The sequence below is a fragment of the Furipterus horrens genome, unplaced genomic scaffold (genome assembly GCF_987537825.1).
Source record: "Furipterus horrens unplaced genomic scaffold, mFurHor1.1.pri manual_scaffold_3, whole genome shotgun sequence".
Classification (NCBI taxonomy): domain Eukaryota; kingdom Metazoa; phylum Chordata; class Mammalia; order Chiroptera; family Furipteridae; genus Furipterus; species Furipterus horrens.
Window position 1 is genome coordinate 72669164 of NW_028327173.1, and position 16317 is coordinate 72685480.

General features: G+C 42.0%; 1 long non-coding RNA gene across 1 annotated transcript; it reads left to right on the top strand.

Annotated features, from left to right (window-relative positions):
- The first annotated feature begins 69 nt into the window (after positions 1 to 69).
- On the top strand, positions 70 to 15693 carry LOC150015317 (uncharacterized). The gene is made up of 3 exons (XR_016509984.1): positions 70 to 206; positions 1469 to 1530; positions 15624 to 15693. It is a non-coding gene; the product is annotated as an uncharacterized LOC150015317 (long non-coding RNA).
- The last annotated feature ends 624 nt before the right edge of the window (positions 15694 to 16317 follow it).

The window sequence follows — 16317 nt, forward strand, 5'->3', positions numbered from 1 at the left end:
CTGGCGCCAGCCCCGCCCCTCCTCCCTCCTCCCCGCCCCCGCCCGCGCACGGTCACTGGCAGCCCGGGTGGGAGGCCCCGGCGAATGCACATCCCTGCCCCGCCTCCTCCCGGTAGGAAACTCCGAGACCCTGTAAGGAGTGATTCACCCGTGATTCAATCGCGCCGACGAGCTCGAAATTGCCCCTTGGTCGCTGGAGGCTCCAGGTGCCGAAGGGAACCAGGTCCCCCGCCCCTCCAGGTCCCCCCTCCCCTCCCCGCCTCCTGGCCCCAGGCCACCGAGGCCGGCGACTCCGCCGCCCCGCCTGAGTGGACAGCAGGTCTGGGGGGGGGGGGGGTTTGAGGGGGGGCGGGAAGGAAGGAGCATTGGAAGAGGTGGAGGAGAGCGATTCTTCTTTCCACTCGGTGGTACAGTGTTGTCCTGGCCAATGGAAGCGGCAGAATTTACCAAGTTTAATACCAAGTCCGGGTTCTCGACTCCCGGGGGACTCTGGGGGGACTTCGGAGGCGTGTTCCCCGCGCTTTGCCCACTTTGGGGCTCAGCCTCCCAATCTGCAGCCCAGTAACCGCGGGGCACTGAGCAGGGAGGGTCCTGTCCCAGATGCGGTTTGGCCTTCTACCCGGACGGCGAGGGTACCTGGCCTTCCTCCCCCACCGGCCCCTGAGCGTGGCTCTGTAAAGGCGGGGGAGATGCAGGCGTCTGCCGACAGGTCCGAAGGGCAGTTAGGCCCTTGGCGACCCAGGGTCGTGACCGCGGAAAAGCAGCCCCAAACCTGGCGTTTTGCCTCTGGGAGAATTCCAGGGTGAACATCTGCAGCCTGTGGTTTCAGAAAGGATTGTTCTCACACTGAAGAAGACATTTGTGCAACTGAGTTTCGCTCAAGTGCAGAGAAACAAAAAACGAAATTAAAATATATACTCAGATTTTCGTGCTGCTCATCTTAAATTTGTTTTTTCTGAATTAGTTTCTGGCTTCCTTTTCTGGGCTCTGCTGTAAAGTGGCCAGGCAAGAGAATGCCCACTCTTGTTATACTGAGTGGCGTTGTTCAGGGCTTGTCAAAGTACTTCCTATCATTCATTATTACTCTCTAGGTGCCTACAAGACAGACTGAGGAGTTTTTAGGGGGAGAGTGCAGTCTTCTTTCGCTTCTTCTTGCCCACTTCACTCCACCCCACCCTCACCCAGGGAGGTCAGTTTTGCATTTTAGGGCACACTGTACACACATTTCAATAGAGCCTGCTGAGCCATAGCACTACCCTCATTTTTAAAAGAAAGAAAACTTTGCAAAAGTTGTATTTTCTCCCTTTGCCTGAACTGAGACAGCACATCCAGGTTTAGCTCTTGGAGTCCTTCCGTCCTCGACACTGTAAGCTGCACTTGCTGGTTTCCTCTTTGAGCTCTCTTCCAGTTCTAAAACCCACAAAGTTTATATTTGCAAAACTAAGTCATGCAATTCTCCTTTTTGCAGTGTCCGGCCTGAGTCCTTCAGCCCCACGTGGAATGTGATGTTTTTGTACTCTGGAGTCCAAGGTAACTAGGAGAAAATGTTACACTTCAATCAAGTGTGTAGGAAGACCCAAGGAATTGTTGCTCTATCTACAGATTCACTTGAAGCCACCAACTGTCCTGAAATCATAAAGGCTTTAAGCCATGTTAGGACCAGTAATTTGATGAGAAAAATATGTTTAACATTTGATTGTGATACAAAAGGTGCCTTAAAGGTTGATAACTTACATGAATATGTATTTTGCAAAGTCACTAAAACTATCAGGCAGAAAAGAGAGGAATTTCTTGGGTGTTTGCATAGATTTTGTAGTAAAAAGAGAAAAACATTCTTCAAGATTCTAATAATGCTAAAAATTAATGCTATTTTCAAGAAGAAGAGGAAGAAAACTGGCCATGATAAATAACATATCATAGCAAAGTTTTTTCCTGGTCGATCAGACTGTGGCCAGGTGCTCAGCACCATTCCAAGTACATTTCTAAAAATTCACTGTTGATATTTATTGCACAGGAACAAAGTGATTGCTAAAAATTTCACTAATGTTACACAATATTTTCAATCCCCTCAGTCAAGTCAAGCTTAGCGGTTACCAGTGTCCTCTCCTATATGATATAGCTTAGAGTCTCTGAGAAGTTTGAAAAGTTCCTAAACTATAAGGATAACCAGGCTGGCCCTGCCAATCCCTTTACAATTAGATATTAGAATGCCAGAGGGCTGGAGACCGCACCAACATTCTTTTCCAGGAGAGAATCTCGCTGGCCATAGGGGCTGGAGTGAACCGGCTTGCCTAACCTCAAGGGTCAGATCTAATCTTCTGACCCCAGGAGATTTCTTTCCACTGTCATGCATTCTTCTACTCCCAATGCATGGAAGTGAAATTGGTCTCTAAGCCTAGGTTTATTGGGTTAATTTATTCATCTATAAGCACTTCACAATGCTCTGCACTTGATGTGGAACAAACTTGCAGTTTGGGGATCTCACTGTTCTGATGACTGACTATTCTTGAAACGTGTGCATGGAGGCATGTAGGAGAAGTTGTGTTGCCTTTGTATATAGCCAGTGATGAAATGCGGTGGATGAGGAAGGAGCTGGAAGATGACGGGCGATGTTGCAGCCCTCCCCTGTGCTTTTATAGTACTCCCCACCAATTTCACCCACCTGATATTGTTGCGTGCCTCACTTGATTTTGACTGTTTGTTGTTTGTCTTCCCCACTACAGCTCCTTGGGGGGAAAAGGAGGCTTTTTTTTTTTTTTTTCCCCTTTACATCTCTCAACCCTTTGCACAATTTCCTTGAATCAATGAATACTTTTTGGAACCATGTATCTGTCATATATTTTCAATGGTATTCAAGAGATGAAAATTTTCTGTCTCAGGGCTGGGCACTGAGTGTTTCAGAATGCTCAGATTGATAAGGAAATATTAATCCATTGTGGATTGTAAGACACCCCTTGACAACCAGCTCTAGCTGTCTAATTAGTGTTAATTGATCCTTGCTACAGCGAGAAAAATCTAATCACGAGGAGAGGTAGCTGAACAGAGAAAACAAATGTGGAATTTTGGGAACTGGTTAGCGTTTTTCTAAAAGACTGGATTCTAGGGTGAGTCAGAAGACTTCTCAGCCACATGATGAGGCTGTTGATAGCTGTCCTTGCATAGCAAGGCTTAATGACCTTTCAGAATGAATTGTACGAAATGTATATCCTCCCAGAAAAAAAGTAGATTAAGCTTATGATAGCAGGTGAAATTGAGAGTAATTCATATATAGCTATTATATTCATATGAAATGGTAAAAAGAGCTATGAAACCATTTTACCCAAAATTCAGGTAAAAGGAAAAATATGAAAAAGGACCAGAGGGAATTAAGACTGGGAACACAGAGTTCTGGGGGAAAAAAGTGACTCAGCAGAATCTAGAACACATCTGGCATGGTATGGTTAGTCATGGAAAATTTGGCAATAATGACAATGCATTTTGTAAAAATACTTATATGCTAGTCCAACAGCTAACATTCAGGTCAAGATTAAATAGTTGAAAGCCCATACAGTGAAATCTATTATCCTGGTCATTCGAAATCCTTCTATTAACTCTTGGGAATAGTTTAAAGAAAGCTTTGACAAATAGGTAATCACATAGCACCAGTATTCTGAAAAGTATAATTTTAGAGAAAAAGCTTCCAGTTCAAATCTTAGACAAGGATTAGCATTTTCAGTACACCACTATATCAATCTAAGACTTATCAAACTACTTGTCAACTTTTATTTTTATTAACAATGAGTATGTATTATTTATTCTCTACATAAAGCAGTGACTAAATAAAAACATAAATGTAAATTTTGAATATTGTTTTAGTCATTTAAAACATTTAACCTATGTTTTTATTAATATAACACATATTGTTTGAAAGTTTTTATATGGTATCATTTTATGTAATTATCTCTTAATTCTCCATTTCTATGGTTCCTTATATCTGACATATGCACTAATTTGATGAAGAGAAATTTATTCATTCAATTAATATTTGAATATCTACCTATGCTGAGTTTTCTGCTAGATTCTAAATATACAGAATAAAACAGAGCCCTTTTCCTGTGAAATACATCATCACTCCTATTTACTGTTCTAGTTTTAATGGTTTGAATGATTTCATGTCAGTATTTTAGATTAGATATAAAACATCTTAACTATGTTATTTATTAACATATTTTGTTCCAAAGAAATAAAAAAAAAGATTTAGGTGTGTCATGGTCAGTCTCTCAAACAGATCTCTTTAACTCAGAGAATTATCTGTGAGCTTGAAGTACACGGGCTTTTTTGAGTATATTGATGCACTCTCAAAGTTTTGCACACAGAAAAAAAAAAATCCCAAAATAGAAAGAGGATTCTAAAGAAAGGCAAGTCTAACAGAAAAGATAGCTAAGAGTGGGATTCCTCAGATAAAGAATTAAAACATTAGTGAAATAACCTATTTAAAAGCTTTGTATCAAGGCTTTTTTTTTTTTAGATAATTCATTTGCTGATATTTTATAAAATAGCGTAATTCACAGATGCTTCAAAATTTTAACCTGTTACTCATTCAGTCACTTGCTGCCTTTAATGGATGACATTCCAGCCTGTTACAGCAATTCCTCCGTCAGAACTTTCAAGCCAGGAAGTAATTCCTAGAAGCATATTAATGATGTTTGGCCATTTGTAATTGCCATTCTAAACCATTCCCCATTAAGTTATGATATTATAACAACTCACAGTTCTAAATCAGCTACAAACAAACCATAAAATGACTCATATTCCCTGTCATAAGGGAAGTAAGAAGAAATAGACGACAGAGGGTGCTTGTGTTACCGTGATAGTGACTGGGTCTTCAGAATTCGGTAAGCTTTATAGATAGCTGTTAAAATGACTAAATTGAAAGGACTGATCTTAAGCCTGGACCTTAATTTTAAAAATAACATTTGTTTTAGAGTTCTTATCCTTTATGGATTTGTTAACCAAGATCCTTCCTTATACAGGTTAATATTTATTGAGGGATTACTGTGTGTAGGGCAATGCATGAGGAACTATTTTATGAGTCCCTTTTCTAAAATATCTTGGAAGCTTGTCAGGGAGCTGTTGCAAATGTGTAAATTTCCAGAGGAGAAGGCAATGTACGTGAAGTGGGTCACGCTGCCATGTCCCACACTAGTAGGTTGAGAGCTCGGTGCCAGCAGACTGCCTGGCACAGTGCCTAACACATAGTAAGTCTTCTATATCTGTAAAGCTTTGTCTAAAGATCTAAAAGGTATTTGGGACCTCCAAAGGGAGAGTTCATTTTTCACCGGCGTGATGAAAGAAGCTTCCCTTGAGGGAAGCAGTGTCTGACCTGGACCGCAGAGGAATGCGGAGGTGAAAGGGTGAGCCAAGGGCTGAGGTGCGAGCAGAGAGGGACCATGTGTAATGGGTTTAGAGAACAGGGGTCTTGTAGGAGAGAAATGTGGCTGGAAGCTAGAAAGATGCTTGTGGCCAGTTTTGTGGGCTCTGCTAAGGTGTCTGAACTTGATTCAGTGGACAGTACCTTAAGAAACTTACTCTTCTGGTCTTGTTATGTCAGAAGAATTGAGTCAGGGGACAGATCAAGGAGCTAGCCTCCCCCCAATGTGGTGGCTGAGGAACGGAAAGGAAGGACATCTGTAGGAGACAGTATGAAGGGAGAAGCAGTGGAACTTAGTGCCCAATTGGGGGGGAAGGCAGGAAGTAGAGAGGAGTAAGGTCTTGGGACAGAAACAGGTGACCCCGCAGGTCAATATAGAGGCTGGAAGACATGGTTGGCAGCTCAATAATGATGAGGTTTAGACATGTTGAAGTCAAAAGGCAGTGGACTTCCAGGAAAAATGCTTGGTTTGGAGAACTTGGGAAGAGATTGAAATTGGAGACAAGTTGGGAGCCATTTGTTTAGAGGTTTGGTCAGAGATTTTAAAGTGGACAATGTCTCCAAGGGAGGGTCTATAGTGACAACAAATCCTTTAGCAAGCACAGCAACCTGCTTAGCCTAGTGCAAATGAAAGGGGGATATATAGGTTTATGAGTCTGGGAAGCTCATAGCCCAATGGAGGAGCTGCAGAAGGCAGGGCCTTCAAGACTGGGTCTCTCTTTTGCTCTTGCCTGCTCTCCTGCCTCTCATTTCAGCTGATCTCCATTTTTATTTCCTGCAAATGAACTCCATATAGTAGGGCCAGATGGTGCCAACAGCCCCAGAGCCACTTCCTCTCAGCTTCATCACTCCAGGGTCCAGCCATCAGTGCCAGAGAATGACTTTGATTGTCCCTGCTTGGGGTACATGCTCACTCCTGGGTCTGGGTCGTGTGTCCACTTCAGTGCCAGGGGATGGGTTAGCTACTGGAGAAAGCAGGCTGATAAAGTTAATGGTTTGACAGAAACAATAGATACCACTGGGACGTGACCATGTTAGGCTGCTGGAGGGGGAAGACGGACCAGGGAAAAAATAGAGGAATGTCCAGAGAGATGGGGGTGGAGAGGATGGGACCCTAACACTAAAGGAGGAGAGTTTTAGTGAGAAAGAAGAGATCCTGGCAATTAAGTAGAAAACCAATTACATTTGTAATCTTCATGGGTACTAAAAGTTGCAATTCCTAAGAATAACTTGGCTACTGATCTTGGTAAATTCCTTACTTTTTGGGGGTTAAAACAAGAATGGCCTCTCATTGAATAGGGAGAGACACATGAGGTTTTATCAGTCATTCAGATATTTCAATAAACTTTTATGGACTCTCTACCTTTTGTGCTAAGTATGATGTTAGGTGCTGGAGAACACAAAAATGAAGGTCTTCTTGCTCTAAAGATTATGGGGTAAAGAACAGCATGAAACATACAACTCAGCACAAGTGCTGTATCTCTAATTCTATGAATGTTTATTGAGCATCCGCTATGTGCCTGACCTGTGCTGTTGAAGATGCAGCCTTCCACTTGAACAATAGCCAGAAGTCCGCACTTAACCCTCCTACCACGTTCACTGCCCTGTACTGAGGTTACTTTTGATGTCATCCTCTTCTACTCTGGTCTAAGCATCATGTAGGTGGGAATGCGTCTGCCTTGTTCCTTCACTGAAGGCCAGTACCTCTAAAGCTTAGATGTTACTATTACATAGTTTCCAAATGAATGGATAATAAACTAGACATAGTCCTGACGTGATGTCGCTTTCAGAGAATCCAGGAAATCTGCAAAGTAACTTTGTCTTCTCTACATCTAGTCTCTTTTATTTCCTTTCAGCTGATGTCACGATGCCAATAGAAAAGCAAATGAGCATTTGGAAATACTCAGTGGCCCGCAGTGGCAATCTATTTCTATTATATGCAAACAGTAAAAATGGCCATTAAATCTTATCCTAGCACCCTCTAGGTAGTAAGTTATTTAATCCTCAGGACAACCCTATGAGAAGTAGGTAGAATTTCATACACATGAATTAACCCAAAGCCCAGAGAAGTTAAGTAACTTGCCAAATTTACATAGCTGGGAATTGGCAGAGCTGAGATTTGAAAGCAGGCAATTGAACTCCAGGGTGCAGCTCCCTAACTACCAGTGGCAACCACCACGTGGATCCACGTCCCTTTTTCCTTCTCCCTAGTACACAATGCCTTGTGAAGCTGGCTCTCTCTGAAGTTTCTGGCTTCAAAATGAGGGAAATTTCCAAAAGAAAACCAGGCCAAAACCCGGTCTTGTTTGAGAATAAAGGGCTTTTTCTTTTACTTTGTTTCCAATTCATATAGTCTTTAATGTTTTTCTACATTCAGATTTTTTTCTTCTCTGGAGCAGAAAAAAAGAAAAAAAAAGAAAAAAAGAAGGGAAAAGAAAAGATTCTACCTGAAAATGGCTCCTCCTCTCCTATCCCTGACAACATGAAATAAATTATCCTCAGCTTTTCTGTTACTCATTAATAAATATGAGTCATGATTACAGTTAATAAACTAGAGTCTAGGTTAGAAGGACGCTTCTCACAGGCTTTCTGTTTATGACATAATTGAGCTGATGAGTCAATTTAATCCATAATCATCTCCACTTATCCATCAGCCTTCCATATGCCTTTTCTTACTTAAAAATGTATGTCCTAGTTGTTATCATGATACAAATGTTTGGGCTTAAGATGGAACTTGTCAAACAGTCACTATCTACCAGAAAGTCACTTTGCCTCCGTCCACATAGGCTAGAAAGGTCACTCTATAACTCCAATTCTACTAGGTAGTATTTCGATTCTGATTCCCAGCTGTTTTTTAGCCCAGCGGGCAGGGCAGTTTACCACGACCTCACACAGTGATGGAGAACAGTAACAACAGTTGTGCGCACAAGGGGTCATCTCTGTGCTTCTCTTTCACGGAGAATTCCACCCACTCTAAACTACCCAGAACAGCGGCTTCCATCGCTGCAGTCTCAGCTCTGGCCACTGTGCTGTCTCTCATAGTGTCTGGTGCCTCCCCAGATACCATCCACTTACCTCTGTCTCTGCTTCGATCTCTAACCATGGTGTGCTGGCTCGCACATGGCCTTGTGAGGATCTGGTTCCTGGACCTCTGGCCTAAGCACTTTCTGTTGCTAAGGAAGTGCGCTTGCTGGCTCTTTGCTTTCTTTTGTGCCTGGGACTTGTTGGGCAGGACACTTATTCTCTAAGTCAGCATTTCAAAGAAATTAAGAAGTTAAGCCTTTAATTCAAATAGTTCAGTTAATCCCAGAGGAAAGTACAATGGACTTTGAGGCCTTGTGAATAGCTAAGTCTTAAAATTATAAGTGGTCATGGAAATGTGGTGTGTGTGTGTGCCCATGTGTGGAAGCCATTTGATCTCAGGTTTTCAGTTTCTCTAAGTGTAAATGGTCACAATGAAACAGTAGTCCAGATCCCGTCTTCTGTGTTTCGCTATCTTAGAGACTTGGACATGTGGGCCAAAACACTCATATTGAGTAGGAATTATTTCCCATTTTTTGTTAAATTTTAAAATTGACAGTTATTTTCTTCCAAGGATTATAGTTCATAGTTCTGTGAACATACTTTTTAAATTGACTTAGTTCAAAGCATCAAATGTTTTCAGATATAAGCTCGTTATAGGAGTTTAAAACCAAATTCAGACCTACTATTTCTTTAAAAAAATACTTAAAAAAAATTCTTACCTAAGGATATATTTATTGATTTTAGAGAGACAGAAAGGGAGAAGGAGAGAGAGGGAAACATCGATGTGAGAGAGAAACATCAATCGGTTACCTCCTGTAAAGGCCCCAGCTGAGGATCAAACCTACAACCTAGGTATGTGCCCTGATCAGGAATCAAACTCATAACCTTTCGGTGCACAGGATGGTGCTCCAACCAACTAAGCAACCTTGTCAAGGAAGACCTGCCATTTCTTTGTCACTGGAATTAAATCAGATATTAGGGCTCATTTGCTTATAAGACTGTTTATTTTATTTCAGCATTAGCAAATGTAATAACTATGGTTACTGCAGTCCTAACACTATCCATTATTACTGAGACCCAGCCATGTAGTCGGCGCACAATAAATGCACTGCTCTCCAATAGAGTAACTCAAGCAGGTACACCTGTAGGGCACATCACACATAGGGGACAGGGTGGTCGATGTGCTAGGGCAAGGCTAAGTGGCAGCTGGTTGCGTGGCAGGCTCTGCACCTGCTCCTCAGTTTTATCCCTTTCCAAGGTCAGCAGGAATGTGCTGTTCTGGGAAGTGCAGGGGGAAGGCGAGAACCTGAGAGGGACAGCTTAGAGAGGAAGGCACAGAGCAATTTTCTGGGATTCTCCTACTTGCCTATGAGACTCTTCCAGGTAAATTGACCTGATTCTCCCTTCAACTAAGAGCTCCTGAAATCTCAATTCTTCAAAGCCTTCTTGATGATACTGGACAAGTAATGGTTTTTCCCAGTACCCACTTCCTCACATTCTCAGCTCCTCTGCGTGCCAGTCTAAATGAGTAGGTTTCTCTTTGCCAGTATACTTCATAAGTGATTGTTTTACGAGCATCGCTAAATATTTCTGTATAGATTGTTATGATTTGGTCACTAATAACATCCCAAATGTTTTGAGTGCTTACTGTCTACTTAGGATCATCTAATTTACTTCTCTCACGACATTTCTGGGAAGCAGATACTATAATTTCCCCCTTGAGAAAACACTGAGATGTTACACTACTGGGGCTCAAAGCAGGTTGTTTGGTTCCAGACCATGTGCACCTGACGGTGATCCAACCTGCGAGCCCCTCACCCTAAGCACTCAATATGCATCAGCTCAGGATGAGGTACTATGGGGGCACCAGAAAGATCAAGATGTTCCCGCTGGCCTCAAGGGGCCTCAGGGTAAGAAAGACAGAAATACATGCTGCAATACAGGAGACACTGCTAAGGCCATGACTCAAGTAAAACAAAAACTACAGAGGGCCGAGAAAGTTATCAGTTCTAGGCGGGGAACTCTTTTATCTTTTCAATATCATCTGGCTAAGTTGAATTATTGTAAATATATTAAAAGGACAGCCCAAACTTTGAAAACTAGAAAAAAGGTGCATTTACAAAAAATAGAATTAAAAAAAAAAAAGGTTGTATGGCTTTAAATAAAATTTCAGAGCGTATTTTCTTTTTCTCTTTTAAATTTTAGTTTTCAATTACAGTTTACATTCAATATTATTTTGTATTAGTTTCAGGTGTATAGCATAGTAGTTAGACAGTCAAATACTTTACAAAGTGTTTCCTCTGACATTTCAAGTATCCACCTGGCATGATATATATTGAATAATACTGTTATTACAATATTATCAACTATATTCCCTGTGAATATTTTGTAACTACCAACTTTTCACCCAGTTCCCTGATGCCCTCTGCTCTGGCAACCATCAGTCTGTTCCCAGAACCTATTTTCTCTATATTCCATGGTAAGTGGTAGGCAGGAATATTTGGATGCCCTTCTCTTCATTTTAGGTTTTTCTTCAATTGTGTATTCTCTTATTCTCTCCAAGGGTGAATTCAGCTTGCTTTAACAGCTAACTTCATTAATTTTTGTGGCATTAATTTTGACATAAAATCTTTTTACATTAAAGCTGAAAAGGGTAGGTCCTGAAGCTGACCTTGCCCTCCTATACCTGTTAAACTACTCCAGCTGCTTGAATCAACAAGCCAAAGAAGGAAACAAAACAAAAATCCACCCAACCCTCAAATTCAGCCCCAAAGAATTATTAAATTTATGTGTTATGTTCTGACTAGGTCGCCCTCACCAATGACAATAGTGACACTGTTTTGATCGTATAGAAAAAGCCTAAAATGTCACTGATGTCTCCAGGTGCTGAAACTGTTAAAAAACGAAATTCAACTGAGTAAATTTGACTCTTAAATTAGGTTTATTCAATGATTCATGAATCAGGCAGCATCCCTTCTAGGAAGCAGAAAGGAACTCCAAAGAACTGCAGAAAGAAAAGGTTTTTAAAGGTAGAAATGAGGTAGGACTGTTACAGAGCGGAGTCCCCAAAATTTCCCAGAGCCCACGGATTAGCGATGGGGGATGGGACTCAGTGGAGCACCATCATTTTCCTAAGAAATGCCTAGCTTTTTAATATGTAAATAGCCATGGCCATGGCCATTCTGTGCACCAAGGAGATGGGAGGGGCATTTGACTGTGGAATGGTGATGAAAAGCTTAAGGGCCGGCGCAAAATTCTACAAGTGGCTGCGACTGGTCATCATACCCACTAGGATAAAGGCCGCGGTCAGGGATTTAAAAATAAGGTGGCAGCCATTAAGCAGAAAAAAACTTCACACGGTTTGAAAGGAGGTAGGAGAGAGAGCCACGTGGATTGAAAGAGAGCAGAAGCACCTTAGCAGCCGGCCTTACTGTCCAGTGGGTAAGAAGGTGCTATGTGGTTCTGGATGAAAAGCTGAAGAACCCCGCGACACAGGCAAAACCTCCCCAATCAGGCACGGATGATTGGGAGCTGCCGGTAAAGCTGACTTTTCTATTCTAAAACTAGTCTGGTATGGCAGGGGGAGGCAGAACTATGTGTTTGTGGATGTTTTAAAGAAAATAAGACTTAATGGCAGAAATCTGCCATTAATGTAAATCTGTATAACCTTTAAATAAACAATTTCTTTTCTTTTCATAACTCTCTGGTATTGAGAGTTATGCTTTTGGCGGCGGGCAATCAAGCCCCTCATAACTGAACAGTCCGTGGGTTCTGCTTCAATCTGGGCAGCCTGTGGATTCTGTTTCAGGACAAGAAAGTCATAAACAAAAGCAAGAATTATTTTTAGGGAAGGCCACCTTCCTTTGGGGGCAGACAGGGGTCTCTCAGGCAAATTACCCCAAGAGTGCTGGCCAGGAAATTCCAGACTGACTGGCTTGGATTCCATTCCTGGGAGAAACTGAAACTGTGATTAGGTTTGGTATTAAATCTTGGTTTGCTAACGTGGGGCTTAGCATAAGTGATTCCATTTGGGACCTATTGCTTCTTTTTAACAAAAGTAACAACAATCCTTAGGTTAGTGTCATGATCAAAACGCTGACTAAGAACAGATCTAGGTAGGTTAGCTTGTTTTTCTAGACACATTCACTTGAAATGAGGCAGCAGGAAGCCATGGGACAAGATGGGCCAGAATAAACGAGAGATGCTTCCTGGGCGTCTCACTGAGCTGCAGCTGTGGGGAGTGGGGAGAGCCAAGCAGGTCTCCAGCAGCCCTTATCTTTACTGGAAAACAAACAGATTGAGAGTTCTGCACAGATTGCTACATGCTACCCAATACTCCGGGACTAAGTAAACAGACCCACCCTTGGGTAACTAAGGCCCTGATTATGCTTAAAAATTTAACTTTCAAGGCTAACATACTCCAGAAAGCAGAGATTTACACCAAGGATATCCAGCAAGGACATGACTTATTCTCTGTTACGAAACAGAAATGTATCTTAACTTTTAAGATACAAGAGTACCATCCCAGGAGTTTCATTCTGAGCAAAGCAGCAGGAGAAAGAGTATCTTGAATAATGAACGGAGTCTTATTTTTCTTTATGAGCCTGGAGGAAACATTAAAAACAAACAAACAAAAAAACAAAGGATTAACAATGTAAGAAACTTGTTCAGATCAGATGTATCTTTCCCCCTAATTATTAACAAATCAAAAAGTAAATTTTAATACTGGACTAGTTAAGTTACTTAGATGTTTTTTGTAAATCTTTATTATAAAGGAGAAAATTAGCCTAAAATATGTATACTGGTGTCCAGTCCCTGCCCCTTGCGGATGGAGAGAGACTGATGTCTCCCTCTGGACCTGCCTCAGGCCCCTGCGGAGCCCTGCCTCCTGTCTGGTTCACTATCCTAGGGGGTTTCCTCAGCTGCTATCCTGTCTGAACATCTTCTCCTTTATTTTTATTTTTTTGTCATTCTTTTAAAATTAAGACTTTATTTTTTATTTTTAAAGTTTATTTTATTGATTATGCTGCTACACTTGTTCCAATTTTTCCCCCTTTGTCCTCCTCAGTCCAGTACCTCCCTTCCCTCCATCAGTCCCCTCCTCGGTTCATGTCCATGGGTCATGCATATAAGTTCTTTGGCTTCTCCATTTCCTATACTACTCTTAACATCCCCCTGTCTATTTTGTTCTTACCAATTATGCTTCTTAGTCCCTGCACCATTTCCCCATTTCTCCCCCTTCCTCCTCCCAGCTGATAACCCTCCAAATGATCCCCATACCTATGATTCTGTTCCTGTTCTGGTTGTTTGTTTAGTTTGTTTTTTGTTTTTGTTTTTTAGATTCAGTTGTTGATAGTTGTGAGTTTGTTGTCATTTTAGTGTTCATAGTTTTGATCTTCTTTTTCTTAAATAAGTCTCTTTAACATTTCATATAATAATGGCTTGGTGATGATGAACTCCTTTAGCTTTACCTTGCCTGGGAAGCACTTTATCTGCCCTTCCATTCCAAATGATAGCTTTGCTGGATAGAGTAATCATGGTTGTAGGTCCTTGCTTTTCATCACTTTGAATACTTCTTGTCAGCCCCATCTTGCCTAGAAAGAGATGGCTCAGGTTGTCTTCACTTGGCCCTGCCTGGTATCACCACCCCTCTGCCCTGGAGGGGAAACAATTCTCCACTCTTTGCATGAACCTGTGGAGGACTCAGGTCTCTATCAGCAATTTCTGGATTTGAAATTTGATGAATTGGCCATTCCTACCATGCTGAGGGCAGGAGCAATGCTTTTTAAAGAAAATGCTTATTGCTGTAGCTCCAGTTCCAGGCGTTAAACTGTCACATAATACATATTTGTTGAGTTGAATTAGGGGAAAATATCATTGTTCTTTATAGTAATATCTCTATTAATGAAACAACTATGTCCCTATTGCATGTTTAACTGCCATTAATGTGTCTACCAACACTAGGAATAGCAAAATAAGGTTGAGGATTCTCTCTACTCTTAGCCTGTCAAGGACACTCCTTTTCTCCCTCCCTTCCAGATGGGGTGGACTGTATTGCTTTGGCTTACACAAGGGTTGGATGTTCCTATTATTTATCTGTTTTTTTTATTTGCAGTGCTTAGAATAGTGCCTGGTACACTGCAGGGGCACATGGTAGGGGTTCAATGAATTTCTGTGAAATGAATGAATTAATGATGGCTACTCACCCCAAGGACAGAAGGGCCTTGTGTAGCTATAGCCTGGGCAGTGCCCTCTGCAATCCTGGACTTAGATGTGTGGAGTCCCGATGTACAGCCTCCCACCCTTCACCAGAGCTGGGGCTGCCTCTGTCCTGCTTTGGCTGCTCTGCCTCAGTCAGCTGCTGCTTTCAATCTGCATCCTGCTAGACCAGCTTTATTATAATGACTTGTGCTTTGCAAAGCAGGCATGTGTTTTTAATACTTCTCAGAGTTTATGCTTCCTGGATTTTAGCCCATTATTATGGCCTTCTTCCTAAAAGTGCTATAATATATTTGATCATCACTTTTGTGAGGGATGAGTAAAAGAAAGTTTTTGCATGCTACTTACCCCTTTAATCAGTGGCCTACAGTAATACATTCAATCTCTCCTTTCTCTACCCCAGGCCTCCCATCGCCACATTTGCAACCAATTCACCACAACATTGTTGATTTCTGCATATTGTATATTTGCCCTTAGATCCAAGATGGGTTCTTCTCTGTCCAGGACTATATGGTAGGGAAATACACTTCCCAGGCTCTCTTGCTGTCCAGCTTCCCAGTTCAGTCATTGGGAGGAACTGGTACAAGACTGGAGGGCAAGGGGAAGGGAGAAGCCAGGGTATTTCTCTTCATCTCCAGTCCCCATGCTAGTAAACATGTCCGTTGTTGGCTGTATCTCATCCATGGACTCAGCAAGGCAATCCTACCCTGGGATCTGGTAGCATCACCAGGTGTCCCTCCATCTCTAGGGATGGTAGCAGATATCTGCTTTGTTCCTCTTGAGATTGCCTCCCTGTGTCCTCTTTGGTTTCTCAATTCTTTCATTCCTTTTGTAATGGGTTCTCTGGATTAAATCCACTCTGAGACACCTAGAGAGATGTCTGGTTTCTGACTAGACTCTAGTAGATATAGCATGCGAATACTCCTGCTGACTTCATGTGAGCTCCTCAATTTTCTTCTGACACCCCTAGGAAATGAAGCACCCACCTCGTAAGATAATGTCATAAGAGTTGTTTGTGGAAGATCTCTGAAATCCTGGAATGACTGGTAAGATATGAGTAGGCGCATTATGTTATTAATTAGCATTCATCCAAATACTCTTTGCATGCTAAAGAATGTTTAATTTCTACTCCTTTTGGAGCAATTATTTAAGAAGTCCCTGATTGAAGAGACTGGATTACTCCCTTGACAATGGTTTTCTTGCCTTCCAAACCTGGAGGTAGCAATGGTACCTGACTTGTCACTCAATGCTAGACCACTTGTATCTGTGCCAAAGCCATTTCCCCCCTCAGCTGTGGATGCCCGTGTGTACGCAAAGCTGGGTTCAGGATATATATCCCCAGTTACCTGGCAGAAGACTCAGGGCTGCAGGGTTGGGTTGATGAGATTCATTGGAAAGAGCATGGCCCTTGGGTTTGAATCCCAGATTTGCATCTCCTAGGCTGTGTGAGTTTGGGAAAATTACTTCACCTTTTTAAACCTTTATTTATTTATTTATTTTTCTAATATCAAATGGTTGCCTCAGAGAAAAAGACTTGCCTGTAGGCCCCAGACAGCATTTACAAATCTAAGACATGGCTACTGAGAGCTGGCTCTTCTCCTTTCCCATCAACTCACCACTATGTAATGTGACTCATGCTCTATAAGGTCTATCCAGAGCTCAAA